This window comes from Aethalodelphis obliquidens, unplaced genomic scaffold, assembly GCF_003676395.1.
Source record: "Aethalodelphis obliquidens isolate GAN/ISIS:26980383/991018 unplaced genomic scaffold, ASM367639v1 scaffold4, whole genome shotgun sequence".
NCBI lineage: Eukaryota > Metazoa > Chordata > Mammalia > Artiodactyla > Delphinidae > Aethalodelphis > Aethalodelphis obliquidens.
This window is the reverse complement of record NW_020837948.1, coordinates 47,190,023-47,205,046: the sequence shown is the minus strand read 5'-3', so window position 1 is coordinate 47,205,046 and position 15,024 is coordinate 47,190,023. Positions and strand designations below refer to the sequence as shown.

Here is a 15,024-nt window from a genome sequence, read left to right as displayed (position 1 = left end):
GATTTGTCCTCTGTAAATTGGGAATAATAATTACCTTATAGGGTATTGCAGGGAATAAATGAGTTAATATACATTGAGGGCTTAAAGCCATTCCCAACACATTAAGTGCTATGTATGGCAAGTGCAATTATTATTATTATTGTTATTAACATGCTTAGTCATTTTGTCATGCTAGTTCCTTAGGCCATGGCTACCAGTTCCTTGGATAAGTTCATTCTTTTCTTACAGATAACAAATTCCAAGTGTCTATGTAAAAACAAGAAGCTATGTAAAAGACACAAACTGAGGGCAGAGCTTATAAATCTTTTTGAGCTGTCCAGTTTTGACTTAGGTATAAGGATACTAATATTAACCCCCTTATCACTGGTGTTTCTTTGGTAATTTCCAATTTATACAAAAAGACAAAGCAGTGCTTAAATGAGAATTTCAAAGAGTTCTATAGCTGTCTTTTACTAGGGCACCAAAAAGAATTGAGCCCACCATCTCTCTGAGTTTTTTGCATTGGTTACCTACTTGTAGTTCAAATAATGGCAAGATATTAACATAATATGTAATATTATTGATCTCTTTGGATTATAGACCTTCTATACTTTGAGGCACTGACTTTAAAATGTTAAAGCTACAGGTTTGTAACTTTTGAACACCATATGTTATAAACTGTTGAAATGATGTCTCCCTACTTGATAGTGGGAATGTTCATGCTTAGTGCAAAGGCAGCAATGGTTGGATCTTGTTTAGCTGCTAATGCTTCTTATAGAAGTTGTGAATGCTTGCACTTTATTATATTCAGGGTCCCCACCTACAGATAGGTCTCTTGTAAGCTGCCATTAATTTGGACAATAGGTCATAAACTGAAGGGTTGTTTTAGGTAAGTATTGCAAATGATGTGTTCTGTTCTTTGTTTACTACCAACCATGAAAAACAACACTGTACTTTCCAGAGAAACTGAGATCACCCAGTCCTTGCAACTTAGGTCATTTTCGTTTGGGAGGGGAAAAAAAAAGAATTCTTTTCAACTCCTTGCCAGTTCCTCCTTGCTTTTTGAGAAGGCGATACCTCTGAAAGAAAATAGATCAAAGATACATGGGGCTAAGGGCAGATCAGATAGCTATACTTTGTAGTCTGTTGAAAACAGAGCTAGCTTTACTGGAAAAGAGATTATGTGTTATAGTTATAAGGAACAGAGGAAAGGTTAGAGGGGTTACTAACCTAAAAAACCAACCCCCAGTCCTCTACCACCTTGTCAGAACTTAAAATTCCACCATTAGAAATTCATTTGTTTGCATTTTAAACAGTAATTCCTTAAAGCAGTTACCTGTGGAAAAAAGTGAATTCTCTATCAATTATTTTTCCTGAAAGTGAATTTTGAAAGCACTGAGACCAAGAGGTAACACTAACTCCTGAAAACTCTGATTTGACTGTAGGACTGCTATGGAGAGAAAAGGTTGGAAGAGTACAGGTTACGTTTGAAGAGAAGCTAGAGGGAAATCTGTGGCCATAGAAAACAGTGATTATAATGTGTGATGACTGTGAGGAGAAAGAGAGGAAAGAAGTGGATTTCTTTTTTGATTTGTTGCTCTGGGCATCTACAATAGAAGAAAGAAAATATATTACTATATGATGAGATACAATGAAAATGACACAGACAAAACAGGAGAGTCATGCCTAGAATGTGAGAGCAACTGAACTTTCTTAAATAGCCTGGTCATTAGCTTTTTTATGACCATAATCATGCTAAATTCATTCCCTACTTGTAGAGTAATTAGTATATATTGAGCATCTTGAGAGTAAGACAAAATTTTTAAGTTTTCTGTTTCTGAGAAGCTCTCCATATGTCCTCTCTCCAGTAATTCACTCATCAATGCATAAACTGTTTACCTATTAAACTGAATGTGACAGATTGAGACCCCATCCACTAAAAAGTGAGGAAACACAGGTCCCTTTGTCTTGCAACAAGGAGCCAAGGAACATACAAAAAGTAAAGGTAAGATGAATAGATAAGGAAGGAGGCTGGTACAGATTTATACAATTAACTATTATTATGTGCTTAATATTTGCCAGTTGAGCTGGAAAGGAAAAACTATGTGTGAGAAAAATCTATCACCTTGTGATGAGCAAAGAAATTTTTGGCAGGATGAGAATTTGCTGGTGGGTATAGGGAAGATGGAAACAGTAGGAGCAAAGGAGTTGTCCCAATTTACACTCCACCAGCAATGTACAAGAGTAGTAGTATCTGATTCTGAAAATTTTAGTATGTAGTGGTACCTGATTATGGTTTTAATTTACATTTCCCTCATAAATAATGATACTGAATCTTTTTACATATGCTTGTTGATCATTTAGATATCTAGATTTATGAAATACATATTCAAATCTTTTGCCCGTTTTTCAAAAAAATTGAGTTCTTTGTCTTATTGATTTATAATGGTGCCTTATATATCTTGGATGTAAGTTTTTTGTCAATAGTCATTTTATATTTTTCTTTTCCTACTCTGTGTATCGTTTTCTCATTCTCTTAAAAATGTCTTTTGATAAATGAAAGTTCTTAATTTAATGAAGTCTATTTTATCAGTCTCTTTTTTCATGGTTTGTGCTTTTGTATTTAAGAAAACATTGCCTATCTTAAGGTCATGAAGGTATTTCCCTATGTTTTCTTCTAGAAGTTTCATTGTTTTACCCTTTACATTAGATCTTTGATCTATTTTGAGTTAATATTATGTATAATGTGAGGAAGGGGTCAGGTTAAATTTTTTCCATATAAATATTCAATTGATCCATAACAGTTTATTCAAAAGATTATCCTTTCCTCCACTGACTTGCACCTTTGTCATAAATCACATAATTCGTAATGTGTGATGATTTCCCCTAACTATTCTATTAAATGTATTATTTGAGTGAACAATACATTCAATTGGTAAGAAAATCAAAACAAATTAATGAAGAAACTAAATTCAAAAAGGTACAAAAATGCAAATGGTGAAGAGCAGAAATAAATGTACCTTCTATTCTGTTCGTCTGTACTCTATTTCTTTCTCCAGAAGCAATGACAAGTGTCAGTGCCCAGATATGCCAACAACTCTGCTTAACTTTCTAGGGTCCTGAATAGAGAAAGCCCTTTATCCCAAAGTCCACCCCCTGATTCTAATATAATGACTTCTCTAGGTGATTCTGATATTAAGTTTCTAGGTGGTTCTGATACGAGTTTGTTCCAACATAATTTAAAAGTCTATTTTCCTTTACTCTTTTAAAAAGCATATGACTGGATTTTTTTTTAAAGCCCAATTAGATTAAGACTTTATTTTATTAGGGGGATTCAAGTTACTTATATTTATTGTGACTGTATTTATTCCTGCCATTTTATTTATATTATTTACTACTTTTTTTTTCTTTTCTGCCTTTTGTGGAACTAATCAAGCTTGATTTTTTTCTTATTTTAGTAGTTTAGAAAGTATACGTCTTATTTTGTATTCTGCTCCTATATATTTAAATTTTAACCTCCATTTTATATATATTTGCTCTTAAAGTGTAGAATTAAGTAGCATCTGTATCCTGCCCTGACCCTGCCCTTCTCCCCCACTTTCTCCTACAACTCAAATAGGGGAAGATCCAATTTTTGTACAGTCCAAAGCTTATACAATTTGGGGGATCCTCTTTAAAATAATTTGAAATTCTAAATTTAAAAATTGGGTAAGAAAGTGAATGTTTATTTAGAATGAGAAAAGAAATCAGAACAAAATATAATTTTTTAAATTTTACAAATCTTTAAAAAATGATAGTTCCACAAACATAACAGAATCCAGAAAATAACAATATTTTTATTAACTGTCTGGGACACTTCTATAATACTTTTTTCCCTACATTTTCTCTTATAATTTTGCATTTCCGATTATTGGAAGCTAATAGAAGCAAATTGTATTCTAGCTGTGTATCTTTCATGCTTGATCCCTCTGTCCCCCTCACTGTCTACATAACTTCCAGTGCTGGGTACCATGGGACACACTTACATCATGATACATCCCTAGGCTCTTTAGCTTTGCCAGGTGAGTCAGCAAAGTTGGAAGCAGGATTCCTAATATCTTTCCTACATTGGGGGCACTATGGAAGAAAAGTTAACGGTTCACAAATTGACAGTGAACCACCTAAATATATTCCCCTAAATCCAAATTAAATGATTTTCTCAACTCAACCTCCCCCTGTCCAAATCCCCCAAATATCCATAGCTATGCAATACCATCTGTCTTTAAAAGTATAACAGAGAGGAATTGAGAGAAGAAACAAGAAGTGATCAAATGATTATTTTAGCAAATAAAATACTTAAATATTTTCAACTATTTTATATTTTAAGGATTTTAAAAGGATAGGCATATAAATCATATGATCATCTCAATAGATGCAGAAAAAACTTTTGACAAAGTCCAACATCGATTAAGGATAAAAACTCTCAACAAAGTGGGTATAGAGGGAGCATACATCAACATAATAAAGGTCATATATGATAAGCCCACAACTAACATCATACTCAACAGTGAAAAGCTGAAAGTATTTTCTCTAAGATAAGGAAAAAGACAAGGATGCCCACTCTCATCATATTATTCAATATGGTACTGGCAGTCATAGTCACAGCAATCAGACAAGATAAAGAAATAAAAGGAATCCAAATTGGAAAAGAGGAAGTAAAACTGTCATTGTTTGCAGATGACATGATGTGATGCTATATATGGAAAATCCTAAAGATACCACCAAAAAACTATTAGAACTAATAAATGAATTCAGTAAAGTTGCAGGATACAGAATTAATATACAGAAATCTGTTGCATTTCTATACACTAACAATGAATTATCAGAAAGAGAGATTAAGAAAACAATCCAATTTACAACTGCATCAAAAAGAATAAAATACCTAGGCTAAATCTAAGCAAGGACATAAAAGACTTGTACTTGGAAACTATAAGACATTGATGAAGAAAACTGAAGATGACACAAACAAATGGAAAGATGTGTCATACTCATAGATTGGAAGAATTAATATTGTTAAAATGGCCATACTCCCCAGCAATCTACAGATTCAATACAATCCCTATCAAAATACCAATAGCATTTTTCACAGAACTAAAACAAAAAATTCTAAAATTTGTATGGAAACACAAAAGACCTGACTAGCCAAAACAATCTTGAGAAAGAAGAAAACTGGAGATATTATGCTTCCTGATTTCAAGCTATACTACAAAGCTACAGTAACCAAAGCAGTATGGTACTAGCATAAAAACAGGCCCATCGATCAATGGAACAGAATAGAGAGCCTAGAAATAAACCCACACTTTTATTATCAGTTAATCTTTGACAAAGGTGGCACAAATACACAATGGGAAAAGACAGCCTCTTCAATAAATGGTGTTGGGAAAACAGGACAGCTACATGCAATAGAATCAAACAGGACTACTTTCTCACACCATATACAAAAATAAACTCAAATAGATTAAAGGCTTAAATATAAGACCTGAAACCATAAAACTTCTAGAAGAAAACATTGGCAGAGTGCTCTTTGACATCAGGCATAGCAAAATGTTTTTTTTTAATCTGTCTTCTCAGGCAAGAGAAATTAAAGCAAAAAACAAATGGGACTACATCAAACTAAAAAGCATTTGCACAGAGAAGGAAACTATCAACAAAACAAAAAGGCAGCCTACTGAATGGGAGAAGATATTTTCAAATAGTACATCTGATAAGGGGTTAATATCCAAAATGTACAAAGAATTCATGTAACTCAACATCAAAAAAGCAAGCAACCTAATTCAAAAATGGGCAGAGGACCTGAGTAGACATTTTTCCAAAGAAGACATGCAGATGGACAACAGACACATGAAAAGATGCTCAACATCACTAACCATCAGGGAAATGCAAATCAAAACCACAATGAATTATCACATCACACATGTGAGAATGGCTATTATCAAAAAGACAACAAATAACAAACGTTGGCAAGGATGTGGAGAAAAGGGAACCCTCATGTACTATTGGTGGGAATATATTGGTATGACCACTATGGAAAACACTATGGCAATTCCTCAAAAAATTAAAAATGGAACTACCATACGATCTAGTAATTCCACTTCTGGGTATTTTTCTGAAGAAAACAAAAACACTAATTAGAAAAGATTCATGCACCCCAATGTTCTTTGGAGCATTATTTACACTAGCCAAGATATTGTAGCAACCTAAGTGCCCATCAATAGATGAATGGATAAAGAAGATGTAGTATATTTGTACAATGGAATACTACTCAACCATATAAAAAATGAAATCTTGTCATTTACAACAATATGGATGGACCAAGAGCATAAAGCATTAAGCCATGCAGCTAACTCTCCTTATACCTTTTCCTGCTGTTTACCTGTAAACTGAAAAAGTTACTGCTATGGTTTGAATGTTCGGGTCCCCCCGAAATCTGTATGTTGAAATCCTAACGCCGAGAGATGATGGTATTAGGAGATGGGGTTTTGGGGAGGTTGCTTAGGTCATGAGTGTGGAATCCTCATGAATGGGATTAGTGTTTTTATCAAAGAGACCCCATGCAGCTGCTTACCCTCTTCCATGAGGACACAGAGAGAAGTCACCAGCTATGAGCCAAAAAAGGCCTTCATCAGAATGTGACCATCCTGGCACCTTGATTTTGGATTTCCCAGCCCCCAGAACTGTGAGAAATAAATTTGTGTTGTTTATAGCTCCCCAGTTTGTGATATTTTGTTGTAGCAGCTCAAATGGACTAAGACGGATATTTTCTTTCTTTGTTTTAGGCTCAAATGTTTAATGCTTTCTCAGTTTAGAATTATATTGCTCTACTTTAAAAATGGCTACCATTTATTTTATTTTTTTAGGAAGTGTTCCCTCCTGGTACATTTCCTAAAAGAGTTTGTACCTGACAAGGGTTATTTGTTTAAGTGTTTGATAGCACTCACCAATAAAATCATCTGGGCCTAGAGCTTTCTCTGTCAGAAGGTTTCTCAGTGAAAAATTCAATTTCTTCAAGTAAAGCGCTATTCAGATTTTCTGTTTCATTTTTTGTCAGTCGAGTAAGTTATATTTTTCAGAGAATTGGTCTATGTCATATAAATTGTTGAATTCATTGGCATAAAGATATTCATCATATTTCCTTATTATCCATTTAATTCTTTAAGATCTGTACTGATACACCCTCTTTTATTCTTCACACTGATAACTTGTGTTCTCTTTTTTTTTGTCTTCATCAGTCACTTTTATTAATCTTTTCAAAGAGCTGTTTTTTTGGCTTTGTTAATTTTTTCTGTAGTTTCCTGTTTCATTACTTCCTGTTCTTATTTTTATTATTTCTCTTTTCCCATTTATTTTGAGTTTACTTTGCTTTTCTTTGTCTAACTTTTTAACTTGGAAACTTAAGTTACCACTTTTATAATTTCTTTTCTAACATATGCATTTAGAACTGTAACTTTCTCCCAGCACTGTTTTAGCTGCATCTCATAAATTTTGATATGTTATATTTTCAGTATCATTCAGTTTGAAATATTTTCTAATTTCCATTGCGATTTCCATTTTTAACCCACTGGATTAATTAAACATGTAATGTGAATTTTAAATATTTGCATTTGGGGAAATATATCTTATTATTATTGATTTTTAATTTAATTTCATTGTGATTACAGAAGATACTTTTCAAGACTTCAGTCTTTTAAAATTTATTAAGACTTGTTTTATCATATGCTCAGCATATGATCTATTTCAGTGAGCATACCATGTGCACATGAAAAGAATGGATATTCTGTCAGTCGTTGTATATAGTATTCTATAAATGTCAGTTAGGTCAAGGAAATTGGTAGTATTCAGATCTACATCTTTACTGATTTTTTTCTGGCTGTTCTGTGAATTGCTGGGAGAGGGGTGTTAAATATTCCATGATTAGATTTGTCTATTTCTTCACTTAATTGTCAATTTTTACTTCATGTGCTTTAAAGGTCTTTTATTATGTCTTCTTAGTGAATTGATCCTTTTGTTATTATGAATTATCCCTATCTTTGCTAATTTCCTTTGCCTTGAAGTCTGTTTCATCTGATATTAACATAGCCACTTCAGCCTTCTTTGATTGTTTGCATGGTTTATATAATGTTCCATCTTTTTCCTTTCAACCTAGCCATGTATTTAAAGTAAATTATTTTTTTTACAGAACATGTAGTTGGGTCTTGCTTTTTTATTATCCATTCTGAAATTTTCTACCTTTTAGCTGGAGTTTTAAACTAATGTATATCTAATGTAACTATTATTCTGTCTCTATTCTTACCACTTTACTGTTTGCTTTCTGTTTGTCCCATTAGCTTTTTGCTCTTCTTTGTCTATTTATCCACAATTTTTAGGCTAACTGAACATTAGTTCTTTAGGCCTATAAGATTGCAAGTTTTTATCTGGTTTTTAGTCACCCAGCATGGCACCAGATGGCCAAAAACCCCATAAAAACAGGAAGTTCACTAAGTGTCATTCACTTTATCAATTAATTTTTCTGATTCACTCCTGTTTTTTATTACTTTTGGTCATATTCCCATGCCTTTAGATAGTTGTTTTTGAGATACTGTCCATATTTTATCACTGTTACCTGTGGAACAGTTTGCTCAATAGTAGCTACTCTCCTTTTGCCAGAGATGGAGGCTAATTTTTAAAGCTTATAACAACTGTTACAATGCCCCTCACTTACACAGTGTCTGATGAATCTAGGTGTTTAAGTGACATCCACCAGTTTGTAGCTATGGCTTCCTGAAATAATTAACTAGTAGAGGCATATGAATGGATCACTGCTAGCTCTGAAATCTACTGTTGGTGGAATCACGAAGAAAAGCTTGCTAGGTGATTTTTGTGTTTGTGAAGTATTTAGAATGTTGGTAAGAAAATGAATAAGCAATATTTTAAGTGTTCACCTTTCGATAGTGGAATTATAAGATGATTTGTTTTCTCCTTCATGTTTTTTTAGAATTTTCCAAATCTGTGTAATTGAACTGCTTTATAACTGAAATGAAGATATTAGTTCTTTTTTACTAAAGGGAATGAAAGAGCACTAACATCTGCTGAGTACCTACCATGAGCTGGGTAGCGCACTAGGCACTGTCCCATTTAAAACTTTTTAGATATTTTTTAAACCAGAGGAAAATATTTTTTTAGTTAACTGTTAAAGTGTGGTTTAAAAGTATATTTATTTTTCATCATAATGATGTCTCTTGGTTGTTTGTTTGTTTTTCAATAGGAGCCTTTCTGTGTCCTGCCCAGGTTAACATTAGTCAGCAAGCTCTAGATACACATCAATATCTGATATGCAGTTTGGGTGAGAAAAACCAATGCTCCTTCAATATCCCCAGGCATTAAATTTAACCTCTGGTAATCTTGGAAAGGGACAATTTCCCTGTGTCTTCCTGATATTCTTGAGTTACCTAAACTGTGTGGGATCTTGTCTTTTCTTCTAAGGAGCAATAAAATGTTTCATTTAATTCAGGAGCAATAACACCTTTCATCCAGCCTCATTCAATTTACCAGTTTAATTTTTTCTTCTCATTCTTTCAGAATGCTTAAGCAATAAGAGTATAGTCATAATAGAGCAAGGCTGAACAATATATTGCACATTGTACATATACTACACATGTAGTACATGTAGCAATGTACTACATGGGCAGAATCAGAGACCAAGCAAACTTCAGCCCTCATTTCCTGAGGACCAAAAGCAGCTCCTGTGTTCGTGCCCTAGGACTTACCCTCAGTGCTTTCTAGGTAAAACTGCCTTGGATTCCCTCTCCTAATCAAGAGAAGGTGATTGGATTAAGTCATGTTTCACATGAAGTATTTTGGCCCCTTATTTGAACCAGTCACTACACTTGAGGCAGTTGTAACCAGGACTGCTGTAATGATCTGACAAAAGACCTATTCCTTCAACATTACCAGTCATTAACTCTCCAAGACAAGATGTGACATGCCACAGCCCTCAGAGAGTTCATCCAGTAGGAGCCTCTTCTTGACAAATACAATCCCTTTTCACCTTTGTTCATGACAATTTTATTTCTTTCACAGTGTCAAACTACCAATTTTTCCAAATCAGCACTTCCTAGTTGGACCAAGGGAATTTTTTTCACTTCAAAGAGAGATGCTACTATCTTTTCACTTTTGATTGTATTTTACTTTAATTGGTCTCTCTCAGAATAGTAATTTTAAGTAGATACATATTTAAAATAGCAAAGCTTGATACTAATGCCTGTCATTGTTTTCTCTATCATTATTTTGGCTGCAAATTTTACAGTTTGAAGTATAAAAAGCCTGTTTTAAGCATATGCCCTACTTCATGTTCAGTGTATACAATACTTATTGCACAGATGTGATGCCAAAATGAATCCAGCAACTGGATTATTTGCCTTAAAGTAAAAGAGAAGCAGGACACTTGGTGTCTAGTCTTCAATTCTTAACTTTATTTAAGTAACTTTGCCTACCTAGGAAATTATAAAATAAATTCTTTTGTAAAAATGGGATTACTGGTTCAAAATATCTCTTTTTCCTCCAGTGGTTAACCCTATACAAAACTATAAAACTGATACCAAAATTAAGAAGCACTTTCCTTTAAAGGTGTGATTCCCCCTGGAGCATCTCTCATTAGCTAGAATCCAGGTTCAACAATCTGAAAACCAATGCAGGGTTATGAACAGAAGTAAAGCGGAATATGGTTCTTTTTCAGTTGATTTAAAATGTAACCAGGCAAACACAGGAAAACTAAACTGAGAGACTCAGGGGAAAAACAGATCACAGAGAATATAATGGCCTAAGAGCAGTCTGAGGTGAGAACCTGCAGATGGTCAGGGAAAAGGCATTCCAAGTCAAGTTCAGGAACTGGATGAACGGAAATAAGGAAAGTGGACTATGCAGTTGCCAGATGATATCCAAAGGCATAAGAGTATGGACTCTTGTACTGAGCATAGATTTTCTCTCCAGATAAGCTTTCTCTGGAGTGTAGAATAGCAAAGGTCTATGAGATAGAGTTTACCAGGGGTCAGCTTAAGATAAAAAGAATGAGAAAGAAGAAAAAAAACTAAGGAAGGAGTAGTAACTTCAACTCTTGTTCTCTCTTGAAGACTGTCACATTGAATCTAATAGAGGATCATCTGCTTAGTAATTAGAGTTGAATGGATGGGATCTCTAATGAACTGAAGGAGAATGAGTGCTAATCTGAATGATGGGCGGTACCTAAAGCAGTGAGACTAGGAGGAGAAAGGCAATTCCCTGGGGAGACAGAGAATAAGGTTCAGTGGATATAGGAGAGCAAACTCATGGTAGCATTTAAAATTAATTATTGGGACTTCCCTGGTGGTCCAGTGGTTAAGAATCTGCCTTCCAATGCAGGGGACGCAGGTTCAATCCCTGGTCAGGGAACTAAAATCCCACATGCCATGCGGCAACTAAGCCCGCATGCCGCAATTACTGACCCTGTGCGCTCTGGAGCCCGCACACCACAACTAGGGAGAAGCCCACGCACTGCAAAGAAGAGCCCACGCACCACAACGAAAGACCCCGCATGCCACAACAAAGATCCTGTGTGCTGCAACTAAGACCCAATGCAGCCAAATAAATAAATAAAATACAAATTTAAAATAAAATAAAATAAATTGTTAATTAATTGACATCAAGGTAACTTTCAGCTATTCAGTTACAGAGGAAACCCACATTTAGAGGTTACAGTTACTTTTCTTCTCTTAAGATATAGTTAGATGTGCTCTACTTCCCCAGTGTATATAATTTTTTAAAATAATAGTCCAGATTATGAACTAGAAAAGTGACTTATTACCATGTAACAGTTTTATGCTATGGGGTATAATTGTTTACTAACTTGTTCCAAATTCTCTCATTTTTTGTTTCTTTCTCTCTTAATTAGATTTTTCAGTACCTCCAGGGCTAGATAAATATTATGCATTGCTTAAAAGCCTGACCTCTGAAGGTTGATACAGCAGGTGTGATTCCTAGCTTCTCTTATTCATGTGGCCTTCAGCAAATTATTAACCTCTGTAAGCTTCAGTTTCTTCATATGTAAAATGGGAATAATAAGAATACCTTCCTCATAGGGTTGTACTGAGGAATAGCTAAAGTAAATAAAATGATGTAACATAGGGCTTCCCTGGTGGCGCAGTAGTTGAGAATCTTTCTGCCAATTCAGGGGGCACAGGTTCGAGCCCTGGTCTGGGAAGATCCCACATGCCGCGGAGCAACTAGGCTCGTGAGCCACAACTACTGAGCCTGTGCGTCTGGAGCCTGTGCTCCGCAACAAGAGAGGCCACGACAATGAGAGGCTCGCACACCGCGATGAAGAGTAGCCCCCGCTCGCCACAACTAGAGAAAGCCCTCGCACAGAAACGAAGACCGAACACAGCCATAAATAAATAAATAAATAAATAAATAAAAATGATGTAACATAAATAAAACATTTCCATTTTGTGACAAATAGCACAGCATTTACGAACTGATTTTCGCGACTTCCCTGGAGGCACAGTGGTCAAGAATCTGCCTGCCAATGCAGGGGACACAGGTTTGAGCCCTGGTCCGGGAAGATCCCACATGGCATGGAGCAACTAAGCCCATGCGCCACTACTACTGAGTTTGCACTCTACAACCTGCGAGCCACAACTACTGAGCCCGTGTGCCACAACTACTGAGCCCGCGTGCCACAACTACTGAAGCCCATGTGCCTAGAGCCCGTGCTCCACAACATGAGAAGCCCGTGCACCACAACGAAGAGTAGCCCCCGCAACTGGAGAAAGTACATGTGCAGCAACGAAGACCCAATGCAGCCAAAAATAAAGTAAATAAATTTATTTTAAAAAAAAAAAAAAAAGAACTGATTTTCACCAGATTTGAGATTATGTTTGGGATGATTTGAGTGAAACTAAAGATTCGAAAATGTGATAATCCCTCAGGGCAGCTGAAACTGAAGCACAATAAGGGGCCCATGTGACTATTCAATGGTAGAGACAAGCCACAGGCAACAGGATGCAAATGGAAGGGAGTAAATAAGCAATGGTTTCTAAGAGACAGTGATTCCAAGCAGTGGATGATTTGCAATTGGCTGCTTCCCACATGGGCAACTCTAGGTATGGTACTCCAGAGAAAGCAGCAATAGCAAATTATTTCTTCTTATATATTTCTTTTTATGATAATACATTCATAGGAGGACATGAACTTGGGAAAAAGAAGTTACTATGTTAAACAAAAGACAATATTTACTAACCTCCAATAATTGCAAATTCAAAGCCTAGGAGAACTGGATTGGATTATGGTTTCTAAAGAAACTATTGGACCCAGCCACTGAGATTCCTCACCATTCTGTATGCTTCCAGAACCTGCAACCTCCCTCCCTTCTGCCACTTCCCCCATACACACAAGCAATGTGAAAGCAATGCTAGTTTTTAGCTGTGATTAGTAGCTGATTCATACAATAAACTGAAAAGAGCCATTCAAGGAAAAAGAAAAATATATACTATAATAGAAGACATATAACATTCACTCATTCTATAATATAGTTTCTAAAATATATATGTATTTACATATGATATATATAAAGATATATTATGCATAAATACAGTCACTAGGCAATCACCACACACCACATAAATTGTATATATTATCAAAATCTGGTATACATCATATTTGTATTTAATGCATCTGAATGCTCTAATGATTACTAAATAGAAGCAAGCTGATAAACTGCAAGCTATGTCTAGAAACTTGGTCACTAAGACTGTATTAGAAGTATTCTAGGAATAGAAGTAAACAGAAAACAGGTAAGTCTAATTGTTTGCATAATTGTAGTTAATATTAAATTAAAATGTACCACATGGTTTTTAAACTTTTGATTTAAAATTTCCTGGTTGTAAATGTGAACAATGCCTCCTCTAAATTATTCCTAAAATAAAACTTAACAGCATAAATACTTAATAGCTTAAATAACTATGATAGAGTTCTGTGTTTTATTCCTTTATTTTATTTATCTGAGTCATAAATGAAGGATTTCAATCCTTCATTTGGCATCTTTCAGAAGTACTACATTTATACACATAAAAAAGGAATTATATTTTTATTTCCTTATGTGATTTCAGAAAGTAAACAAACTGGTGATTTTATTAAGCATTTATTAACCTTATAATGATGCATCAGACTTAATGTTAAATATATTGCTTGTATATCCTGAAATTTTTTTTTAAATGGGGAGGAAATAGGCTATTTCTTCAAAGACAGAAGAAATACAGAACTAAGAAATAGGTTAGTCATAAACTTAAGAAGCATTTTTTTTTTTGAGGGAGAAGAAAAATAAAACATTTTGCTTCTCCCTCAATTAGAGTTTTTTTTTAAAGATTAGTTACCTGGGGCTAATAATGGGAAGCATTAACAGAGACAATAACAGAGATATGGTTGCTTGATATTATTGCTATGAGATTTCATTCAACCCTGCATGCATGAGACCTTGCCCTGGCCCTTTAACTCTGCTGCACTCCAAGGTGTGTGGTGGTGTGCAGTGGTAGATAGCTCAGGTGCCATGTGATTGAGGACTTTAAATGTCAGAATACAGAGATTGCCCATAATTTGTCAAGCAGTGAAGAACAACTGAAGATTAAGAGGCAAATAGGGAGAGGGTTATAATTAAAAAATAAATTCTTAGGAAAGGAACTCAATAATTTACCTAGTGTAAAGAACTAGTAACTAAAAGAATTCAGAATGAAGAATTTGAAAGACAGTATCTAACTCAGGTATGTACTAATAATAATCATACAATCTATAATTGGACTTCACAATGGGATACTAACTGATACGTCAGAGAGTCTTTAAGTTCAAGTGAAATCTTAGAGGCGAGTGGAGGTGGTGGTGATAAGTAGTTTTCAAGTATTTTTAGTAGTAAGCATTTAAATTTAAAAATAAAAAAGAAGCAACCATGTACAACGTTTCACTAAGACCAGTGAAAGCAGAACTGCTGTGGTTGACATGGGGATG

The 15,024-nt window shown here is 34.8% G+C and overlaps 1 long non-coding RNA gene across 3 annotated transcripts in view; it reads left to right on the top strand.

Annotated features, from left to right (window-relative positions):
- The window catches only part of LOC113617353 (uncharacterized), a 41,626-nt gene extending 29,381 nt beyond the window's left edge, over nucleotides 1–12,245 (top strand). For 2 of the 3 annotated variants that reach the window (XR_003431618.1, XR_003431614.1), the window contains one exon: nucleotides 12,200–12,245. This is a non-coding gene — a long non-coding RNA (uncharacterized LOC113617353). Of the gene's footprint in view, nucleotides 1–1,847; nucleotides 2,937–12,199 lie in introns of those variants that run through there. The other variant, XR_003431613.1, reaches the window with a different exon arrangement.
- The last annotated feature ends 2,779 nt before the right edge of the window (nucleotides 12,246–15,024 follow it).